The following is a 24410-nucleotide window of genomic DNA, read 5'->3' on the forward strand; positions in this document are numbered from 1 at the left end:
CTGGTGGTGTTATTTTTCCAATGATGTCGATGCCCCAAGTGGAGAAAGGCCATGGAGAAGTATATGTGTAGAGAAGCGAAGGTGGAACATACTGTAAATTTGCGTAGACTTAACACTTCATACATTTCTTGACGTATTTGTGGCAATCTCTCTCCATAGTAGTCCAATAATAACCTTGACGTTGAATCTTTTGGACTAACATCTTTGCATTCATGTGCGTTCCACATATACCGGCATGAAAGTTTTCCATGGTTCTATGTGCTTCTTTGTTTGCTATGCATAAGAGATTTCTCCCCATCGCAGTTCTCTTGTGGAGTTCTCCCCTGATGAGCACATACTGTGAGGCCAGGAGCCTCAAAGCACGGCGTGCCCTTTTATCAGTATTGGGAGGGTATTCTCCTCTTGTCACATAGTTAAGGATATTTGTATACCATGGTTCTTCATCTTCTTCTTGTGGTTCTTATTCATCGTCGAGTGCGTGAACATAAGCCGGTTCATATCTTCTATCTATGGTCAGTGGCATTCTGATTGTATCCGTTGGAATTCGTACCATTGATGCTAATTTAGCTAGTGCGTTGGCGAATTAGTTTTCTTCTCTCGGCAAATACTTATATTCCACTTCATCTAGTTGCTCCGTGAGAGTTTCTAAATGAGCTTGATACGTAGCGAGACTTTCACTTCTCACTTTCCATCTCTTGGAGATTTGGTTAATGATTAGTGAAGAATCACCGTAGATTCTGAGCTTCTTAATTCCCAAGGTGACACTTGTTTCTAACCCCAAAATACATGCTTCATATTCTGCGGCATTGTTGGTGACATCAAAGTCGAGCTTCATGGAAATTTGGATGTGCTCTTCATTGGGTGATACGAGCAAGACTCCTACACCACATCCTTTTTGGTTTGAAGCTCCATCGAAATAGAGCGTCCAGCTATCATCTTCGGTCATGAGTAAATCTTCGTTAGGGAAATCGTACTCATCTTATTCTTTCTCAACTTCTTCTAGAGGAAAGTCTGCTAAGAAGTCAGAAAACGCAGAACCTTTGATGACTTTTTGTGGTACAAATTTCAAGTCAACCTGAGCAAGATTGACTATCCACCTTGATAATCATCCATTGAGTGTTGCTTATTCGAACAAGTATTTGAGAGGATCCATCTTGGACACGACATGCACTGTATGAGTGAGCATGTAATGTCTTAGTGTCTGTACGGACCACACAAGTGCGAGACACAATTTTTCAAGTGGTGTGTATCGTGTCTCATATCCTTGAAGCTTCTTACTCAAGTAGTAGATTGCATTCTCCATGCTTTCAATCTCTTGTGCTAGCATTGCCCCCATCGTTTGTCTTGTGACCGTAAGGTAGAGTCGAAGAGGAAAGTCAGGTATTGCTGGCGCTAGCACGGGTGGGTTTGCCAGGTACTTTTTGATTTTGTCGAAAGCTTTTTGGCAATCGTCATCCCATGTGACTGGGACATTTTTCTTAAGCTTCTTGAATATAGGTTCACATATCGCTGTGAGCTTTGATATGAACCTACTTATATATTGCAACCTTCCAATGAAACCTCGAATCTCCTTCTCATTCTTGGGCGGTGGCATGGCCATGATCGCCTTTACTTTTGTGGGATCTATTTCAATCCCTTGAGAACTGATCACATATCCAAGTAATTTTCCTGACGTGACTCCGAATGCACACTTTACTGGATTCAATCTCATGTTGTACTTGCAAAGTCTTTCAAAGAATTTGCGAAGTGCAATGATATGGCCTGGGCGATCTTTAGACTTAAAGATCATATCATCGACATAGACCTGCACCTCTTTGTGCATCATGTCATGTAACAATGCTGTAGCTGCTCTTTGGTAGGTGGCACCCGCGTTTTTCAACCCGAATGTCATTACCGTATAGCAATATGTACCCCATTGTGTGATGAATGTGGTTTTCTCCATATCTTTTTCAGCCATCAATACTTGATTATATCCGGCGTAACCGTCCATGAATGATAGGAGTGCATGGTTTGTTGTATTGTCGACCAGAATGTCAATGTGAGGTAGAGGGAACCCATCTTTTGGGCTTGCTTTATTGAGGTCCCTGTAATCAACACACATTCTGACCCTTCCATCCTTCTTTAGAACTGGAACCACATTTGCTATCCATTCTGGATACTTGGATACTTTGATGAAACCTGTGGCCAACTGCTTTCTGATTTCTTCTTTGATTTTGAGGGCCACTTCTGGTTTCATACGGCGCAGCTTTTGTTTGACAGGCTTCATACCTGGAACGAGTGGTATTGTATGCTGAGCTATATCCCTGTCAATTCCTGGCATATCTTGGTATGACCAGGCAAATACATTAACAAATTCACTAAGAAAATTAATTAACTTTTTGCGTTCATCTTAACTTAGTGTTAATCCAATTTTTACTTCTTTAACAGTCGTATCATTGGAAATGTTAACTATTTCTGTATCTTCGATAAATGCTGTTTTATTTTCGTGTTCTTCCATTGCTTTTATTATTTATTTGTCATTTTTATCATTAGCAAAGCAATATTGATCAGGGTTAGGGGAATGACACGCATCGTAAGCAAAGGTACTCATTTTATTGAATTCATTGGCTAATACATCAAGAGGGGCAAGGTCGGCTGCGACCTCACCGGAATTATTTGGACTAGAAAGAAAGGACTCAACAAGAGATTCAGGATTGGACTCTATAGCAGAAAGAGGGTCGGCCTCAGACTCTAAGGACTCGTCTACAGACTTAGACTCAGACTCGGACTCGGACCTAGACGACTCAGACTCATCAAACATAGGACCTTTGCCAGTGGTTATTTCCAACTTCTCTCCACTTGGCGTAGTGATCCTCCATGCCTTGCGCCATCCCCTTGAAATATTATCAGCTTGGACGATTAACTCGGAGGGGTCAAAATCCTTGTTGGCTATAACTGCTTGAACGAGCTCGGAGTTATCATTGCAGACGGGTTTAGACTCATTCTTCTCCATTCCAAAAAGCAGGTTGATGCCTAGATCATCAGAGTTTGGGCTAGCTGGTTTCTCCGTTGCGAAGAGCTCTTCGTCTTCATCAACAAAGTCACAATCGAGGAACATCTGGAATCTTGGTTCACGCTTCTTCATAATGGCATTAATGTTGGTGTTTGAATAGGGATCGAAGTCGAGATGACACTTTTCCTCCTCTTCAATCACGAGGACATCATCGAGTGAAAACCCCCAAAGATCTTCGTCTTCTTTGTCATGTTCGATATGGACGATAGGAGTGTCGATAACTTGAATACGCATAGGAGAGGCATCAATGGTAATTGGAACCCCTCCAACTATGGCTTTCACCTTCTGGTGCAACGATGATGGAATCGCCTTTAGCTCGTGAAGCCAAGGGCATCCTAATAACAGATTGAAAAAGTCCTTAATGTCCACCACCTGAAATTCGGTGCGACGTTCAATGGCCCTAGTAGCTATGTTGAGTATGATAGTACCCACGGCTTGACGGCGAGTAGTATCATAAGCTCGAATCCCTTGAGTAGAGGGAGTCAGTTCTTCATTCTTTATGCTCAACTTTTTTGCAGTACGGAGTGGGCACACATTGATTGCAGAGCCATTATCAACCAGGCTCATAGGAACATTCATCTGCCTACACACCACAGTGAGGTGTAAGGCCTTATTATGTTGATCCCCTTCCGAGGGCAGATCCTTGTCAGAAAACGAAATCAGATTGCTAGTACTTGGCAATTCAGTAGTGAGAAAGTTGACCAGTCCTTGAGGAGTCATGTCATCATCAAATTCTATTTTCACCAGAGCATTTATCACAGCCTTTCGATGCTCGTGGGAGGTGGCCAAAAGCTTCCATACATTCATCTCCACCTTGGTCTTTTGCAACTGTTTGACCACATCGTTGTTTACAAGGTCGATGAGATCAACTATCGGATGCGATTGTGGTGGAGGTGGACTAGGTTGTTGCAACTGTCCAATTGTGGTGAGAACCTTGACCTCAAAGTCTCCCCAAACATCTTCACTTGTGCCAAGAGATGAACAGGCTATATCCTTGAGATAGACGTCTTCATCGTCACTATCCCAAATTCCATTCACTTCTTCAGAACTCGAGACAAATACAACTTCCGGAAGAGATTCATTCACAGGTTGAATGAGTTTTGATGGATTAAAGGAGACTTCATCTCCCATGATAGCCAAAGCATCAGAAAGAGGACCTGTTTGAATGTTAGGCTTCTTGCCCCCTGGAGGGACAGGAAGTTGATTAGCATCAATTAGGTCTTGGATTGCTTCTTCAACCTCCAACACTTCTCAGTATTATGACCCTTGCCTTGATGAAACTTGCAATAAGCATTGGGGTCATAGCTAGCGGTCCTATTCTCAGGTCGAGGTTTTGGAAATGGTCCAATTGGCATAATCAGTCCTTGACCATGCAAACGGTCATAAGCAGCATCATAAGTCATTCCCAAAGGCATGTAAACCCTCCTTTGCCTTTGGAATCTTTGAGGAGGAGCATTAAGGGCCAGCACATCACTGATATTGATATTGTTGGTAGCATTATTGGGCTTAGAAGACGAAGAAGAAGGAGTGTCGTTCTTCTTATTTTTCCAAGTGTTGTTATTATTGTTGCTACCAGCAGTCTTCATTAGTTCGTCCTCGATATTGATTCCAATATCGTATACAGCTTCAAAGGTACTTAGAGGCAGAAACTTCAAGTGTTTCTTGTACTTATGAGTCAGATTGGCGATGAACAAGCGAACCATCTCCTTTTCCTTGGGGGGATCCACCAAGAGCGCGGCTATTTCCCTCCACCTGCTTAAGTAAGTGGTGAAGCCTTCATTCTCTTTCTATTTGAGAATGGAGAGTTCACGTTCAGAAGTCTTGGCCTGAATGTTACACTTGTAACGATTCATAAAGCTTTCAGCAACATCCTCCCAAGTCGCGACATGTTTGGATTCCAAAGAATAGAATCACTGTTGACATGCATGCTCCAAGAAAAGAGGGAACACTATAGGGAAGAGTGTCACATCTAGTCCCTTAAGAGCCATGGTTGCAGAAAAAGCCTTCAAATGGAAAAGTGGATTATCAGTAGGCTTGAATTTGGGAATATCAGCAGTGGAAAACTTCTTAGGAAGCTTGTCTCTTATGGACAAAGAGGTGACAGGCTGTTCCACATAAGTGAATTCTTCAGAAATTTTGCTCATCTGTTCCTTAATCTTGTCCATTGCAGCGGTAGTGACATTGGTCTTGCTCTACCGTGCTGAATCTAGTGGTGAGTGTTTGCATCATGTTAGACAACATTTCAATTGTCTTGTTGATGTTCTCGATATCTTCCTTAGTAGCCATTGGTTGAAAGTAGACTGGAGATGGATCTTGTGGAGATGATATTGGTGGTTTCCTTGTACACCTCTTTGGTATAAGAGGTTGTTGAGGTATTGACTCAAACCGTAACAATCTACCCCTGCTTCTTGACCAAGTGCTGTGACACCGAAACAAACACACCTTTAATGACCAAACTTAACCTTAACCCATCCAGATTAGAAAAAACAAAAAAGAAAAATGATTTTTTTTTTAAAAAAAAAATCTATAAGTTTGAAATTCTATTTGTTTATTTTTTATTATTATTTTAAAAATATGGGAGGATACCATCCGACTTACTCCGAAAAACAAAACGACACAAAAACAAGACTACCCTAAAATACGGTTATAAAAGTAGTGCACGACTAAGGAAAAAAAGTGTGTGAACACGATATGTGAGTGATTAAGTGAGGTTATGGACGCGTGTTTTGACCGTACATCTAGACATGACACCAAACTGGACACATCAACCACATACGTTCGCACAAAAACAGAAAAAATACTGACAAGACACTTTTCCTAGGCACCGTGTCACGGTGCTGACTGTCGTGACACGGTGCAGTCTATCGTCAGACGGTAGAAAGCCCCGTGTCATGGCACTGTTCACCGTGGCGCGGCAAAATATGTCGTGACACGGTGCACAGTTCCATGTCATTTTTGTGATTTTTCCATATTTTAATCGATTTTAGGTCCGTACTAATTACTATGTGAGAATAAAAACCCTCGGTCATGGGTTAAACAAAAGAGTAAACACATGAATGTTAGCACCAAACAACCACATAGCATTTAGGCACGATGATGTAAAAAAAGTTCGCAACCTAGAGTCAAGATCTATGTTCAACTATTGGTCAAGCTTTGGGTGTCAAAAAGGGTAACATGGTTAAGAGTTTGGACGCGTTAGCAAGGAAACCTCCCTTGAGGGTTTATGCCAACGGGCGGCTCCGCGAGTTCGTGATGAAATCTAACTCGACTCCATGGTTTGGGTGGATTTAATAACTCGGATGAACCCTTATTGCCATGAGCGTTTTTGGGTTGATAGAGCATAAATCCCCCGGGGCTAAGACGCATGTAGAACACATACGTTTTTTCAGAAAAATCGAAGGAAGTTGACTGTGCGAAGAGAAAATAAGTCACTGGACTGATTTTAAGACTGTTGTGACATGGAAAAAATTCTCGTGCCACGGTACTGTGCACCGTCTGACGGTGCACTGTACCGTGACACGGCAGATTTTGCCGTGGCACGGCAGTCAGAAGATCTGACTGGTGCCCTGTTTTCCTTCGTACGCAACCAAGATATTTAATTTTTCCTACGGGACAGATCTAAATGCGACGTTAAAACGTCTATGCATATGCAAAAATGCCAAATTAATCACAGGAATATTTTTTCAAGAATCTTTCAAGTCTCATCCACTCATCTTAATTAAATATCGATCACTCAAATCGATAAATAACCAAGAATCCTCCCCAGTGAACTCGCCAAATTGTAGGCGTCGCTCGAAGTGCGCCTACGTTAAAGCATGTTGTGAATATGCTTGGCACTCTTAGGAATTGGGAATTGACGTATACGATTAGGGACAAGGAAAGTAGGGAGCCGCCAACAAGTTTTTAAATAACTTGTAAACCGTTCACGGATCATAAAAGGCAACCACGATAAGGGACAACGATAGGCAACTGACCCCAGAAGGTTACACCCCATTCATAATCCATGAGATTACTAACTCCATATGGTTCGGAACCATGAAAGGAGGATTGGGGATGATGGTACGAAGTTAGTCATGGAGTCACATTCGCCCGTATTGGCCTCTACTCGATTCTTATATTGAAAAGTATTCCTGTAATCTCAAAGGCATACAAACAAAATATTCAATTCGCTCCAAACTATTATTTAGCTAAATTGGTTGAATATAAATGCACACATTATTCTAAAATATTAGTGATCACTTCAATTCATAACAAGATTTAAAAGGATCCTAAACCGGTTGTCCAAATTATCTTATTAGGCGTGATTTTCAATTACATATTCCCTTTAAACATGCAATATGGTGATCAATAAAAAATAATAGAATAAACATTAATATTGGAAGCAATTTAACCATAATTCCAGTAATATAAAATCGTTAGAAAAATAATAGAAATAAAAGGAACATAATTCTTACTTTGATTCTGTTTGTTTGCAACTACAAAATAATAAACGAGTTAGTAACTTCAAGGAAATAATAATAAAACAACAATTGAATTAAATTAAATAAAGTAGAGTTGATTTAGGGCCAAACCCTCAAAAAGTCCTATCTTTCACGCCTTGGTTTAAGGACAGAACCACGAGTAAAGTATGGACTCCTTTGAGCACTTGAAGAAGGAATTTTGAAATAAGAAGGGTAGGCTAGTGTTTAGGCTAAAGCATAGAAGAGAAAAAAAATCAATTCGAGAATTATTTCCTGGCCCGTACATCAGAAATGTGGGGGTATTTATAGAGAAAATGTGCTGAAGGAGCACACGGAACCCTAAAATGACAAAAACCCTAAAAAGGTATCCCGCGACACGGCAAACTGTACCGCGAAACGGGAAATCCCACCGTCAGACGGGAAACATTCCCGTGAAACGGTGCATTTTTGGTGTGACGCGTTAAGGGTTTACGCGGAAAGACACGGAAATTCCCGTGTCACGGAAGATTTCCCGTGTCACGGGAAATCCCACCGTTAGGCGGGAATGATTCCCGTGACACGGTGGGTACCTGCCGTGGCGCAGGAATTCCCAGCCTGCTTTTCCGTCTAAATACATTTTTAACCCTAATTTCGTTCAGCATTTTAAGTGTCGATTGATAATTTTGGGCTATTTTCCGATTTATTATTATTTGGGCTAAAATAAGAAAAAAATAATTAAAAATAAATAAAAAGTTTGGGCCAAAAATAAATAATAAAGCAATAAAATAAAAAAAAAGGTTTGGGCTAAAATTAAAAAATAAGTTTGGGCTGAAATTAAAACTATGCTTTGACCAAACATCAAGACTAATCCATGGACTGTTCAAAAATACGAATTTAATCAAATACGATTTTTTAAGTACTCTCGGGATTAAATATTGAACCCGACCAATAGTGGCGGTGAAAGGTTGTTCATCATTGGGTTTGATTTTGGGGAGACATTTTTAGGTGTCTACAACTACTGAATCAAAAGATATGGTAAAAACAAAATCCGCAAAAAACTGTTCCAGCGTTAAACGATAGGTTTGTCGCACGGTGATAGACAGACTCTGTTGCGCGCGAGAACTCTGAGACAGGAGCTAATTTTATTCCGATTGGAATTCTAACACTTTTCTATTGCGTCAAGACTATTTTCTTATAAATGGGGTCGTATTTCCCCGTTTTTTTATCATTCATAATCACCAACAATCACCAATCATCTCTCTTCTCTCTCTAAGTTAAAGCTTATTCTCTCTCTATTATTTTTTCTAAACCTTCCCTTTTATAAAATTCTGCATTCTCATGTTCTAGACACACATAGCCAAGTTCGAAGTTGCCTTCGCCCTATACGTAAAAGGTTGATAATTTATGAGGGTTTGGTCCCAAATCCCTATTTCAATTATTTTATTTAATTTTCTGATTTATTATTTTCTTGAACTTACTAATGCGTGTATTTTTTTATTAGAAAGAGATACGAGGCATCCAAGTAAGTAATTTAATTATTATTATTTTGTCTTAGAAAGCATGCTTTGATTATTTTTATTCCTAGTATCATGTTCGGATGTCTTTATGATTACTAGTATCATGTTAGTATCATGTATGTTTATGGGATGCTTCTTAATCTTTCCTCCTATCATGTTAGTATCATGTTAGGGTTAAAGCTTTGATCTTTATCGCTTAGTGACATGTTAGGATTTATTATTAATCTTGTTAGTATCATGCCTAGGATCTTACTAATATTGTTATGCATTATTGAGAATATTATTAATGTGATTATGATGATGATTGTGATTATTATCATGTTGCTTGTTATTATTTTTATTGCTTGATCACGCCTTTTATTCATATTTAAATGGAATTTGTACTGGTAATCACGCTTAATAAGATAATTAATAATCTTGTTTAGGCTAATATGATTATAATTCAAGTGAGCCAATAATAGTTTGTTTGTGCATTACTATTCAACCAACATAGATTTAACAAGTTTAGGGTTAACCTAATGATTGTATATTATTCAGAAAGCGCACATGAATACGAGAAAAATAAAGTAGAAGCCTATTTTTAGGGCAGGTTCAATCTCTTTTAGGTTGGATTTGTACCGTCATCCCCGAATATCCAGTCATGGTTCCAGACCACTATGGAGTTAGCGATCTCATGGATCGTGAAGGGGTGTAACCTTCACCCTGTGAATGGTTTATAAGTTCCTAAAACTTGTTGGTGATTCTTTTACTCTAGTTTCCTTCCCTTTGGACGCCACCATGCTTAAGTGTATGATCATAGTGGGGGCTCAAGTGTGGGATGCTTAAAATATTACCTACAAATTTTTTTTTTATATTTCTTGACATATTAAAGTGTTCGTTCCTTCTTTGCAACCTCAAAATTTTCCTTTTCAATCTTCATCTTCATTATAGTAAAAATTTACATAGAATTTTGAGAGATATTTTTCATATAAATATTTTTTTTAACATAGGTAGTGATGATGTGAAAATTCTTTATATGAAAATTTTGTATTTATATTAGTGATTGAGCTGAGGGAAGATGAATTAAATAACGAATGTGATTAAATTGAATAGGAAAATTTGTCAAAAATAACACCACCTTTGGGCGGTCTTCCAATAATAACATCACCTTTTGATTATTCCAGAATAACACCACCTTTCACATGCATTTGCCAAAAATGAAACAAAAAACCGGTAACCTGTTTAATAGGTAACCCTGGGACACGTGTTCGAATTTGATTGGTCAATTTATTTATTTTTATTTTTGATTTAAAAAAACTTAAAAAAAAAACTTTTAAAAAAAAAAAATTAAACCCTCTTTCCCAGCCCCTATGCCCACCCCCTTTCACCGGCATTTACCACCCCCACCAAGACCATCCACCTGAAACCACCCTCTCCTCTTTACCGACCCATTTCTGGCCCTTCCCTTTCTTCCCTTTTCCGATTTCGGCCCCTCCCTCCTTCCCTTTTCAATTTTGGCTTTCTCTCTCTAATTTCCGTAGGCTAAGGTTTCGGGGAGGTGGTTTAGGGTCAGATTTAAGGTCGGGTTTCATGTTGTATAGCTGTGGGTTTAAGGAGGGGGCACCGATTTGCGGTGGATGAAGGGGGTCATATCCGGGAGGGGGAAGGGAAGAGGGTTGTTCACAAGCGGTGTTGGATTGTTCAAGGGCGAGGGAATGCGTGGAGGGGTGTCGTTCAGGGGAGGGGGAAGGCTGGGGAGGTCGATCGGTAGCGAGGGTGGGGTGGGGGAGGGGTGGCGGTGAGGGTGGGGGCTGGGAAGGGAGGCTAGGTGGTGGATTTTTTTAAAAATTTTAACTTTGTTTTTTAATTACTTAGGTTTTTTTAAAAATAAATAAATAAATAAATTGACCAATGACATTGTGACACGTGTCACATGTAACCTGTCAATTAGGTTACCAACCGGTTTTGTTTCATTTTTGGCAAATACATGTAAAAGGTGGTGTTATTCTGGAATAATCAAAAGATGGTGATATTATTGGAAGACCGCCCAAAGGTGGTGTTATTTTTGACAAATTTTCCAATTGAATATAAATATATAGATAGAAGAGGAAAAGGTTAATAAAAATCAATTAGTTGAATTTGATTGGAGCTTATAGAATTTACATAATTATTAAGAAATAAAGGGGAGGTGGAAAAGTTCTATGTGAATCTATAACAATAAGGGAAGAGGACACTGATAACTTTTGTTTTGTTTTTAAATACTATTAGCCTTTTGGCCCATTCGATGCATGAGTTGTTACTTGATTATTTCATGTGTAGGTATGCTTTTCAATAGTTGAAACTTTTGATATGAAATAAGAAGTAATTGTTTCATTTCTAAAACTTAAAGGGAAAAAAAAGAGTGAGGATAGAATTGTGGAAGAAGATGGAGGAATTTAGTAAGGTATATATACATAAAGATTGTGGATATGAAATGACATATTGGTTTAAGTAATATTTTAAGTCTAGGAGTTGAAAAGATAATTTTTATTTTTATAATTCATATGTTTATGTGATGTGTACTAATTGGTTCAACTTGATTTTATTACGGTGGAAATAAAACACTTTATTTTCTTAATTAAATTCGCAAGTTATAGAATGCATAAAGACTTGAACAAATAGATTAAGAGAGGAGTGACGTAGGGAAAATGTAGGTCGTTATCTAATCCTTCCTAAGTCAAACTAAATTTTTAAACACTTAACAAACCTAAATACGGGTATAGAGGAAAGTCAAGGGTCGAACCTAAAGGAAAGGTAATGTTAAAGCACTCTCAATTATGCGCCTAAGATAGGTCAAAATTGAAGGTAGGTTACACTAACTAACAAAACAAACAACAAAACTAAAGAAACACAAGGAATGGGGATCAACTAACTAAACAAACAACCAAACTAAATAAACTAAAGAAACAATCATGACAACTGCAACAACTTGAGAAGAGAATGTCAATCAAAGGTTGTGAAGACTAATGATAAGAGGTATCAATTGGAATCAAAGAGCTATCTCCTAATTGTTAAGCTAGGGTTCACTATGAATAACAAACTAAGAGAATCACAATCCAAACCAATCAACAATTACAATTCCTAAATCAATTGGTCGTGTCATTAACAATTACAATGCAATCTAGCGTAGTTCTCAAGGCCTAATCGAATTATACACATGCAAACCTTCAATAATCACTTTAATCTCAACAATCAATCAACACAATTCCCAAATTAATCACAATCGATCAATCATACAAGTTTCACCCAATTCCTAGCCAAACGACTACTCAAGAATCATCATCTATCAACAAACAACTAAGGAAATCAAGAATCAACAAAATATCAAGAACAATTACACTATTAAGAATAAAACATCAAAATTAAACCAAACAAACATGTAATTGAACAAAGCATTAAAGAGGAGAGAGAATGAGAAATCTTCATTAATTGATAATGGAGTCTTCAATACAATTGTCATCTTGAATCTTCAATCCCTCAAATAACGAATTAAGTATAAGAGTGGGTACTAAACTTTGGCAAAAGTTGCAAATAGGGGACTCAACTTTCAGAAGTAGCAAATTGGGTAATAAACTATGAGATAGTACTTACCGGAGAGAATATTCCGGCCACTTAACTTGTACTAACAGGTTGTAATAGGTTTATACAAAAAAAAAAAAAACCAATACCCTTTTATCAAAATTCCTAAACCCTTATCAAAATTCTCCAAAACCTCACTTAAATCACCACGCAAATACCAAAGATACCCAACAAAATTACTCCTAATAGTCCTAATTAAAGTAGGAGCATTTCGCCCGAGGCGAAAACTGTGAGGTTTTGACAAAAATCTAGACTCAAATACATGTTCAAGAATCAACAACAAAGCCTCCATAACAACACGGTCTTGAAATGGTAGGTAATTAACTATAACTGAACAACTTCATCAACATTGGTTTAGAGGTAATTTCAGCAATGGGTTTTTCCATTAGACCATACGATTATAGTACAATTTAGTTTTCATATTTCATTGAAATTGACCTTTAACAAAGCATTACAAAGCGATAGAAGATGATGAAATGTCTACGAGTGAGTAGCGCTGCAGTTAAATGAATAGTAAATGCTTCATAAAACACTGGTATGCTAAAACCCGGATATCAAATTTGTAAAGAAAGCATGTAAGATTAGATAAAGACTGGAGTTGGGAAGGATTTTATTCAGATTTATGAGCAAATTTGGTAAATTTGGCAAAAAAAAAAAAAAAAAAAAACACAATTAATTTGAACTAATCATTGAATACAACATAACTTGTGGTAATTTTTTTTTATTATTGAATAAATGTGGTTAATTTTGCATTCAAGAATTAGTTGTTTTTTAAAGCTAAAAAATTTAATTTGAACTAATCCTTATCATTATAATCTGAACTAATTCTTGACATTGTAATTTCTCATAGTTTGTTTTGGTAGTATACTGATTATTTTGAATCATATAAGTCAACTTTCTATTAAAATCCTTTGTATAAAATAAATTTGATCTACCAGACTACCACAACTTCATCTTAGACTTTAAGGTATTTGAAAAAATAAAGAATGAGTTTTTTTTTTATTTTTACAACTAATAAAAAATTAGTTATTAAATTGGTTGTATAACCTGCTACAATAGGTAAAACAAGTTGATTACAAAGTTTAGTACTCAATGTGCAACAAGTAAAAGATGAATACTTAATCTGCAATAAATAGCAAAGTTTAGTACCTAATTTTATACTTTACTCCTCAAATAACTATTGAAATCCCTCACTTTCTCTCTCTAAAACACTGCTAAACTAACCTAGATCTAGAGAGAAAAGCTCTCAACCTAAGCTAAAAATATAATATCTAAAATTGGATTCTCATTTTTTTTCTCTAACCCCAAAAATGGGTATTTATAATCACAAGGATAAAAGAAAATAAAAGAGCAAAGAAAAGAAAAGAAAAGGGGAAAAGAAAATAAAATAAATAAGAAGAGAAACGGAAAGTTAATGGGAAAATAGAAAGATGAAAAGAAAAAAAAAATGAAAGATTAAAAAGAAAATACTAATGCTCGCTCTTTCCTTTCCTGTTTTCTCGTTGAGTCATGTTAGACGAGAGGGGAATACTCTTGTCCACCTTGTCGCGAGATGGGACTCTAGAGGTTGTAATGAATTCGTATGTCTAGGTCCGTTCCCTCAAGGTCTTCAAACCTTGGCGGACCTCGACCTTCTTTAATTTATGCTATGATCGGTTTCTTTCCCAAAAAAAAAAAAAAAAGATTCGAAAAAGTAAACAAAATGGAAATAATTAGAAGTCAGTGGCTTCGAGCCTTCGACTTCTTGGGCAACACTTCAATTAGGAAATAATCCCCTGCTTCTCAAACCATCAATCACGCACCATCACACCGTTTATCACAGCCGTTCGATCATCGCAATTTATCAAAAACAGAGGCTCCAACTTATACACACTTGTGCGCACGCACAAGTGGGTTTTCACGCGCGCACCGTCCTTTGGTTGCGATGATATTTGCGGGGCTTCAGGTACGGTGGTTTGCAATGGAGAAATCGGGGAAAGAGGCGGAATAGGTGGTGGTTATTACGGCTGGAAGGTAGTGCGAAGGTGGTGTTTACAAGGGGCAGCAGCTCGGTGATGCAGGGATTGCGTTTGAAGGTGAAGTGCGACTGGTAGTGGAGGCAATTGGTGGTCGTGGCTAGAACAGGGGATGCAACAGATTATGGCGGTTTTTGCGGGTTGATGATGGTGGTTGGTGAGTGACTGGAGGCGGAACTGTGTTGGTCAGGTGCGGCTGCTAGGAGTTGTAATTGCTGTTGGTTAATTGGGGGAGGAAAGGAAGTGTGTGAGTGGCGGAACTGCCGTGGTGGAGGAGGTGCAATTGGTGGCCGATTTTGGGGGCTGCTGGTTGCATGTAGAGGTGACGGAATAGGAGGCCTGCTAACTGGCGGTTGCGGAGGTTGCCATGAGTTGTTATTGGTGTAGCTCGTCTGCGCTCCCGAGCATCCTATCATTGGTGCACTCGAGGTGATGCCCGTGAGGAATGCAACCTTCTAAATGCGCAACTTGACTTGATTATTCACCTACAAAACACAATTAAAACAAAAATTAAAATAAAATGAAGTAAAATGAATACAAAATTAACAAAAAAACATTACAAGAAAGGAAATGAAAATGAAAAAAATAAAAGAAAGGAAAATTTGCCCAGAATAATTCAACTTTTAGGCCGTCCGCTAAAAATAATCCCACCATTGGATTATTTTTACATAATCCCACCTTTGTACCCACCCTGCTATAAATGGTCCCAACAGGTCATTTAACTCGTTATAACAAGTTACCATACACGTGGCAACCTCTAACTTGTCAAAAAATAAAAATAAAAATAAAAATAAAATAAAATAAATATTTATTAAAAAAAGTAAAATAAAAAATTAATATTCAAAAACCATCAACCACCCAAGCAAACCCAAACCCCATTCATGCGGATTTGGCCAACCACGTGGCTCAAGCCATCCACGAAAACCCAGCTCCGGCGCGTGACTTACCCCATCCCCCCTGAACCACCCCAACCCTCTCCCTCACTCCTTCCCCCGCGAAAACCCAGGCAAGCCGAACTCCCCGTTCCCCAATTCCACCCCGTCAACCACCCCATCCACCATAGTCGGCTATGCCGACCTCTGTAGTACCTCAAATCGGACCCGCTAACCTCCCCCGTCTCCTGATGTCGGCCTCGTTGACCACCCCTGCCCTCGATTTCAGACGCGCTGACCTCCCCCATCTTCCATCCCCGATTCCAGCCGCGCCGATATCTTCTGTCCTCCACATTCGGCTGCGCTAACCTCCCTTGTCCACGATCCCGTCCGCATCAAACTACCCAATTGTTTCTTGAGATTTGATTTGATGATTTTCGAACAGTCATGGGTTAATGGGGTATTTTCGAAGGGGGTTTTGACCGGGGTTGACTGGCATGTAATGCCGGTAGGCGTGGTGAGGTGGCGGTGGTTTCGGGTTTGGATGGTATGGTGGTTAGATGGTGGTTCCAGGTTTTTGATATGGGTTTGGTTGGTGGTGGTGGTGGTGGTGGTGGGGATGGTGGTGCGGTTGAATCGTGGTTCTTGTTGTTTTTCTGTTTTTTTTTATTAATTTTTCTTTTTAATTTTTTTTTGTGACCAATCAAGAGGCAACAAGTGTAAATTATTTTTCTTAAAAAAATGACAAAAAAAACCTATTCAACCGGTTACAAGTCACCTGGCACCATTTAAAGAAGATTGGCATTAAAGGTCGGATTATTAAAAAATAATCGAAAGGTGGGATTATTTTTAGCGAACGACCCAAAGGTGGGATTATTTTGGGCAATTTTTCCTAAAAAAAAATCAAAATAAAATAAAATAAAGGAAAGAAAAATAAAATGAATTATGAAAATAAAATAAAAACTAAATTTATAAAATCTATAACAAAAGAAAAGCAACAAAAAGAGAACAAATAAAAGAGAAAATACTAGAAAAACCATTAAAACACATAACAAGATAGAAAAGCGAAATAAAGAGAAAATGTATAAAACTAAGTGTTTATTTAGAAAGAAAGCTATGAAAATAAGGTAAAAACAAGCTAAATACTCATCAAATTAGTGTCATAAATGACACTCATCAACTGCTCCCAAGCTTATCTTTTTCTCATCCTCGAGCAAAACAAAACCAAGGGATAAATTATGAGCCTATTCAAACAAACAAAAGAAAAAGAGAAGAGACAAGAATATACACTAACTCACTTTCGTGGGAATCACGGTCAATTTTATCAACCAAAGACAAGCCATTTAAACCCTTAGATCGCTCTAGAGGACGAGTAATGCTCTCGTAAGGGTACCCTAAGAGATTGACCCATAACTCTCACAAACCAAACAAACAAGGCAAAGCATGAAAAAGAAGCAAAAAGAAAAGAAAAGATCACAAATGTTCATGAATGGACTTTTGCAAATGTACAAGCATAAATGAATACAAATCTTCTAAACAAGTAAGGGAGTGCACGTTCTAAGACATCTAAGGTTTAATTACACATAGGATATGCTAAGTATAGAGAACTATCAAGACTTTATTCACCTACATCTCAAAACACTTTTAGCACATTCTCCCAATTGGCTTCAAATCTACTTTTAGCAAGCATCTCTATAGTTCCTCGAAGGAACCGGAAAAAGAAATAGATTTGAGGTTTCTCGACATCTTGACTTTGCATTCCCTCTCCTTAGGCTTTAACTCATAATGCCCTCCCCTGGTATGTGACTCAACCTCTATGTCAAAAGGGCTTTCCCAATGGTTGTAACGTAAGGGCAAAAGGGTGAGGGTAGGCTTAAAATTTAGAATTTGGTGATATTCCTAATTAGTGAAGCAAAAGGGTGATCAAACCTTCTCTTTATAACCATGTAATCACCAAACAAAAACGAACTAACACCCCAAGTTTATCCAAAGCTATAACCAAAATTATATATATATAAAGCGTAAGAACGCTTCCCCCCAAGCTTGAACAAAGCATTGTCCTCAATGCTTAAAATAGGGAGAAATATTTACATCAAAATGTTTTTGAACTTTTTTATTTTTCAATTTTTTTCAATTTTTGCCAAAGCTTTTTGAATTTGCTTTGCTTTTTTCTCATTTTTTCAAATTTTCATTTTTCACTTTACTCATTGTCCTCGCGTCTTTTAACTATGAACGACTTTTTCAACTTTGCATTTGAATGTCCTTGCCTTTTTAACTTCGGACGGATTTTTCATTTATTCACTTTTCATTATACACAAGCTATACAAAATACAAGCTTGCTTTCAAATAAGAACAAATATCCAAACTCATATACCACAATCTCCAAGAACACGATCATTTGCTTCACAAAAACCAAAAATGGAATAAAAAGAAACAAAAAGCTCAAAGTTCTAAAGATGTGGCTTGAAAAGAAGGGAAAAGACTCAAATGGTTTGCAAGTAGGCAAATGTAAACCCAGGAACTAAAAATTAAAAAGATTATCCAAAAAAAATAAAAATTACCACCCCAAAAAGATGCCATTGTCCTCCCTAGATGGTTTGGTCTCGTGTTTGAGAATTATAAGTCAAGATTCAAGATTAGGTCCGCAATAGTCAAGGATCCATGCCGCTCATGCAAGTAATTGTAGAAGGCTTGAAAACAATGAAACCTCACACGGTTGTAACAAAAACTCACTATTAGTTTTAAATTCACCAAAAGGGCCGGGAGCAATTGCAAATTTTCAAAAACAAAAGAATCCGGCTTTAAAGTCCCAAAATCTCTAAAGAACTACCTTAGCATACTCTATCCTAGAGTCAACCAAAGATACTCTCAAACCGCGCATGTCGTTACCATTTAACAAGAAAAGCATTCAACTATACAAGTCCAAAAGTATTATGTCCAAAGCAAGAACAAAACAAAACACAATGCAAATTTGCCTTGATAGAAACAAAAATCTTTTTGGATTTTTTTTCAAGATAAAGAATCATAGAAATGCATATACAAATGTACATGGCATATATGAATCAACATTCCACCAAACATGATAGAATAACCTCCCCCAAGCTTGAATGAGACAATATGCTCAAACACAAATCAAATAATCCACGTGACGGGAAAACAAAGAGATCAATCCAACAATACCAACACATGTCCAACAAGGCATCAACAATGAGAGAAAGAGTAAGGAAAGATATTATCGGATTAGGTGGGTGTAAATATCCGCAAATGACCCAATTAACCTTTCAAAGACAGGTTTATCTAGAATTAAGACTTGTTTTCCATATGCTAGCAAAATAGAAGTCAATCTTCCTTGATTCTTGATTCAAACCAATGCACCAAAGTATATATCAAGTCATGTACCTAACAAAAGGCACACAAACATTTTCATGAGATAAAATCTATTCTAAAAATAAAAGAAAATGAAAGCAATAAATCACGGTTTACTTCCCGAGAAAGGCTTGCTTAAGGTCCAAGCTTGACCACTCTAAAAAATAATAATTCAACGCACGCAAGAGCTTGTCAAATGCACTACTACACATTTCATAAGAAAGTAAGTGTGCACATGACAAAAAAGAAGGCATGAAACAAGCTTAGTGCACATCTATGAGGAGAGATGCCAAGAGAAAGAAGAAGAATCAAAAAGAAAAATCAGTAAAATAAGAAAAAGAAGAAAAGGAAGAATAAAAAGAAGAATAAGGAAAACTCTCCTTAAAATGTTTTTGGATGGTAACATCACCCTTTTCCTCAATAGGGGACAAATGAGTCACATATAAATCATCATAGACAAGGGGATCCCCAGTAGGCTTATTGACAAAGGAAGGGAGGGAAATAGGAGTGTAAAGGATATGGTAAAATCTCCTTGAAAAAGGGACATGAGAAAAGGGAATAGGGGCTATGGTCTAACAAATGAACTCTTCCTCACCACCATGAATCACATCATCAATAAGAGCATGGAAATCAATCATAGATTCCTTAAGAGAAAAACACTCATGATCTCCATCTCCCTCAAACATCCAACTTCCAAGAGGAACTACATAATCCCCTCCATCACAACTATGAACAACAACTCCCTAAACATCCTCAAAGCCAAAAGTCTCAAAATTATGCATGAATGGATGCATATTCATTTCAAACTCATCTCTCTCCCATGAAACATTCTTAATGAACTAACTCAAAAGGCTAAGAGTTTTCATTTGACACTCAAAGAATACATTGGTCATTGATAGAAGAATAAACTAGTCGTTAATTGCCTATCCCAAAATCAAACTCTAATTATAAAATCCTAAACCAACCTAAAACAAGTATAAGTAAGTATAGGGTCGAACCCAAAGGAGTTAGTTGGTGTTATCTTTAGCCTAAATCAAGCTATTTCGGAGATTGAATTGAGAAAATAGTTGGTGTTATGATAGTAAAATTAGACTAATCAAGTAATTCAATAAGCTAAATGCTAGGGATATTGGTTCCACATGCTAATTCAATAATCGTGCTAATCGACAAATTCTTCGTTTGATTCAAGCATTGCAAAGGACAAACAATAGTAGCAATCAAGAGAGTTCAAGAACTATCTCCTAGAGGCCAAACTAGGGGCCACTATGAATGGCTAATCAAGGAAATTCACAATCAAACTCAATCAATTAAAACAATTCTCAAATTGATGGGTCATGTCATTAAGAAATGCAATGCAATCTAGATTAATCTTATAGGTTGATCATTCCTAATCTAATTAATCACATGCAAAACTATGTCAACCAATTTAATTGAAACAATTAAATCAATCAAAGATCATCAACTAGCACAAATTATCAATCAAGCACGCTTCCCCTTCTCCCTAGCAACTAATCTACTCGCTAATCATGGTGTAACTCAAGAACAAATCACTAGAATTAGCATTGATCATCATTCCAAATCAAAATCAAGAGAAAGCAATATCAACTACAATATCCAATTCAAATCCAAGCAATACAATCAATCAAAGATGAAACTAAATCAATCAAGTAAGAGATGAACTAGGCGAAGAAAATCTTACTAACATTAATGATTGAAAATGAAGAAATCCAAGCACAATTGATCCAATGTTGAAATACAAATCCAATACCAAGATCTTCTCTCTAACTTCTCTCTCTAAAATTAAGCTAATGAAAATTATCAAAAAGTTGTCTTCAAAAAGGAATTACAAGTGTATTTATAGGCAAAGAATAAAAACGAAATTTCCCGCGCCCTCTCCAATAAACCCCGCGTCCGCGGAAAAATTGGTACGAAACCCATTTAAAACTCCGCGAGCTTTCTGGGAAACACCCGCGCCCGCGGCAAAAGCACCTGCGCCCGCGGCAAAAGCGCGACGAATCCCCTGCTACCAAAGGGTGATCAAAGGGTCGCGGCCTCTCTGGTACGGAGCGGGCTCTCCAAACTACCCGCGCCCGCGGGTAGCCCGCGGCCAGAGTGCGGAGAGTTCCTGGTTGAAATCTGCCAATTTGGTGCATATGAGCCCGCGCCCGCGGTAGACTAGCAGGGCTTGATACCCTCTCTAAGGCCTCTCCAAGCCCTCTCCAAGCCCTCTCCATGCCCTCTCTGAGCCCTCTTGACAGGGTAAAGTCGTTTCCCCTAATAAAAAGTAAATACCTAAGTCCTCTAACTAAAGTAGATAGGGAAGTAGGGTCGAACTCCACAGGGAAACAAGTTTTTTTACTCCTAATTATTTATTATAATCTAAATTATCTAAGTAACCAATATTTTTTGGGAATAAATTCTATTCTACGAAGAATAAGTTTAGGGAGAAAAGAAACAATAATAAGAAAGCCTAGGGTCACTGGTTCGCCAATAATTAATATTCCGGGGTAAAACATAATAATTAATAATTAGCATTGCACAAATAACATGATTAACATGCTCTCGCAGTTTATTAATGAACATAGATCTAACAGGCTCTCGCAATTTACTAGATCTAAGTTCCTATTAAAATTAGCCTTTAATATTAAATTAACATCTGCTCGATTCATCAATTCAATATTGCTAAACATTCACAATCAAACTACATCTGCTCGATTCATAATCTAATTGCAAAGAATTAAAACAATTTAATAAGAAATTATCATGCAGTACCAATAATCAATAATAACAAATTATCCCTTCATATTAATTATGGATCCCCATAAACCCTAAAATGAAACTACTCACACATAATCATAACTAAACTAATCAAATAAATAAAACAAAACATAATCAAAGAAGTAAATGAAATAGCTGGAATTAAAGGAGAAGAAAATGTTACCAAAAGGAAATCTGAATTAATGGAAGTAATTACGAACAAGAGTTGAGAGAGAATTTAAGAAAGAGAAAATAACCTAAGTAGAGAGAGAAAATCTAAAAAAGAAGGTAATCCAAAATTACATACATAATTTGTACTTAAACATTCCTCAAAACAAAAAGTAAACTAAACTAATCAGGTCTGATAAAAACACGCGCCCGATCAGGCTAGAGGCCGCCCGATCGGGCGCGCCTTTTTCCTTGTGCTTCTTCTCAGCAGCGTCGCCCGATCGAGCTAGATGCTCGCACGATCGGGCGCGCCTTAGGCCACGTACCAGCACCATGCATGCCACGCCCGATCGTGCCAGCTTGCCTGATCGGGCCCTTGCTTCTCTTCGAGGCTTGGACTTTGATTGGGCTTGATTCCTCGGCCCAATCCGGATTTCCTCTTTGGGTCTTGAATACTCGGTCTAAGTGCCTCGGTATCCCGATTATCGAGCCCTTAATCACCGGCTCGATGACTCTAACCGGCGTTTGGCTTCAAAGATGGCCGTGCTCTTCTAATTCCCGTAGTCGCTCCATGAAAAACCCAAGAAAGTGCTCCAAAGGTGCAATTCCCTACAAAATTCAACAAAGACTACGAAAACACTAGAAAACACCAATTAGTAATAAAAGTGGCTCGAAAGAGCCAAAAACACTACTAATTATGACCAAGGGACGGGGGTAAATTACTATATAAAATGGACATATCGAACTCCCCCAAGACAAACCTTTGCTTGTCCCTAAGAAAAGAGCTCATCAATGAACATATAAAACATGCCTCACCCCAATAATCAAATCAAGCACAAACGATTCAAGGAAAATCTAATGAACATGCTTCAACATCAATCAATCTTATTCATCCAATCACCCTTCCTTCCCAACAATTGTCAAATAGAGCAAACCACAAGAGCATATAGAATTCAATACTAGTGCTCACACACTCAACTCTCATTTATGTGGCGATTAAAAGATGTACTCGATCGCTCTCCAACCAACCCCTTTTATTGTAAACAATGCCCACCCATCTCACACTCTCGTGTGTTTAAAACAATGAACGCTCAACCTACTAGTCGACTCGAAATATGCCAAGTCATAACTTGCATTGATATACAACACTTTCAAATTTACACAACTCTATGCACAAGGTCGGAAGGTCTTTAAAGCTTGTAATGTAAGGCTAGGGTGAAGGGTAGGATAAATTTGGGAGTATGTGAGAGAAAAGCTATGCATTAAGGGATAATTTGTTTCTTTTCAACTCGTATTGGAAATTTCAACTTTGTAACACAACATATCAATATTTTCCTATCAAAAATCAAAGAACAATCACTCTTCTTTTATTCCCACATTGTGCAAATAATGTGCACACCACAACTCCCTCACCTCACCAACTAATAGCTCCCCCAAGCCAAGCTTGGGACTAGTAACCAATGGGGCTCATATAGGCTTGTAATGTGGCTAAATAAACAATAAAAGGGCACAAGCAACAATATGGGTAATAAGAAGGGAACAAATGTATCTAAATACTCTGAAGCCTACCTAAAAGAATGAACGCCTTCGTCCTCCTCATGTGCATAATAATAAGTCATGAAACACTACTCATAGTTGCACACCAATACTCAAATTCATTGACATACCAGGAACTATGGAACTATCACACATTTCCTAACCAAATCAACTAGTCAAGCACTATATTCACAAGCAGTTGGCAAAATTGACTCATATTTAGGAATCCAAACAATTAAACTTCAAATCATGACCAACAAATCTACAATGCTCATTATCAATAACCAAGAATCAAAACAAATTTTCTCCAATAAGGGGCACAGGGAAGCATGATTTACAATTCATTGAAACGTATTTTTGGATTTTTTTTTCAATTATTTTTTGTATTTTTCTCATAAAGGAAAGCAATAAAATCTACACTAGAAAGCAAATAAAACTATACTAGAAAGCAAATAAAAAGAGAAAAGAAAGAGAATTACCAAGCGAAAGATCACCCCCAATCCAAATCAAGCAATGCCCTCATTGACTTGGGAGTGTAGCCTACTCCTCATCCTCGTCCATCCTCGAATATCCCCCTCCATGGCTAGAACAGGCTCCTCCATGGCTCGAACCACCACCTCCATAACTCGAACCACTTGCAAAGTAGTTAGGATCTACATTCCCCCCAAGCCCACCAAAAGGAACATCAGTCCCATAACCATGGACCGATGAGTAGTCCACATAGGTACCGTAGGCACTTGGGTCCTTGTATCCTCCTTGCGGATATTGGAACCAATCGGGAACAAGTGAATCGGAGGGAATAGCCCCCTGACGTGCATAATCATCATACATGGGGTAAAAACCCCTCATGACGTTCCTCTCCACATACCCCACCCATCTATCTAGAGACCCAACTCTAGTGTCCAAATCCCTAACCATACTCTAAACTCTCCCTTTCCCCATCTCAATCTTTTCCAATTGGCTCCTAAAAGCCGAAAATTCATAAGGGGCGTTGGGGTGAATGTTGTAGTTGGTTGAGGAAGTGGGAATGTCATAGGTGAAGGGTGGAGGTGGTGGGTAGTGTGGTGAATGGTGATGAGGGGAGTGGTCTA

This window comes from Chenopodium quinoa, unplaced genomic scaffold, assembly GCF_001683475.1.
Source record: "Chenopodium quinoa cultivar QQ74 unplaced genomic scaffold, ASM168347v1, whole genome shotgun sequence".
Taxonomy (NCBI): domain Eukaryota; kingdom Viridiplantae; phylum Streptophyta; class Magnoliopsida; order Caryophyllales; family Amaranthaceae; genus Chenopodium; species Chenopodium quinoa.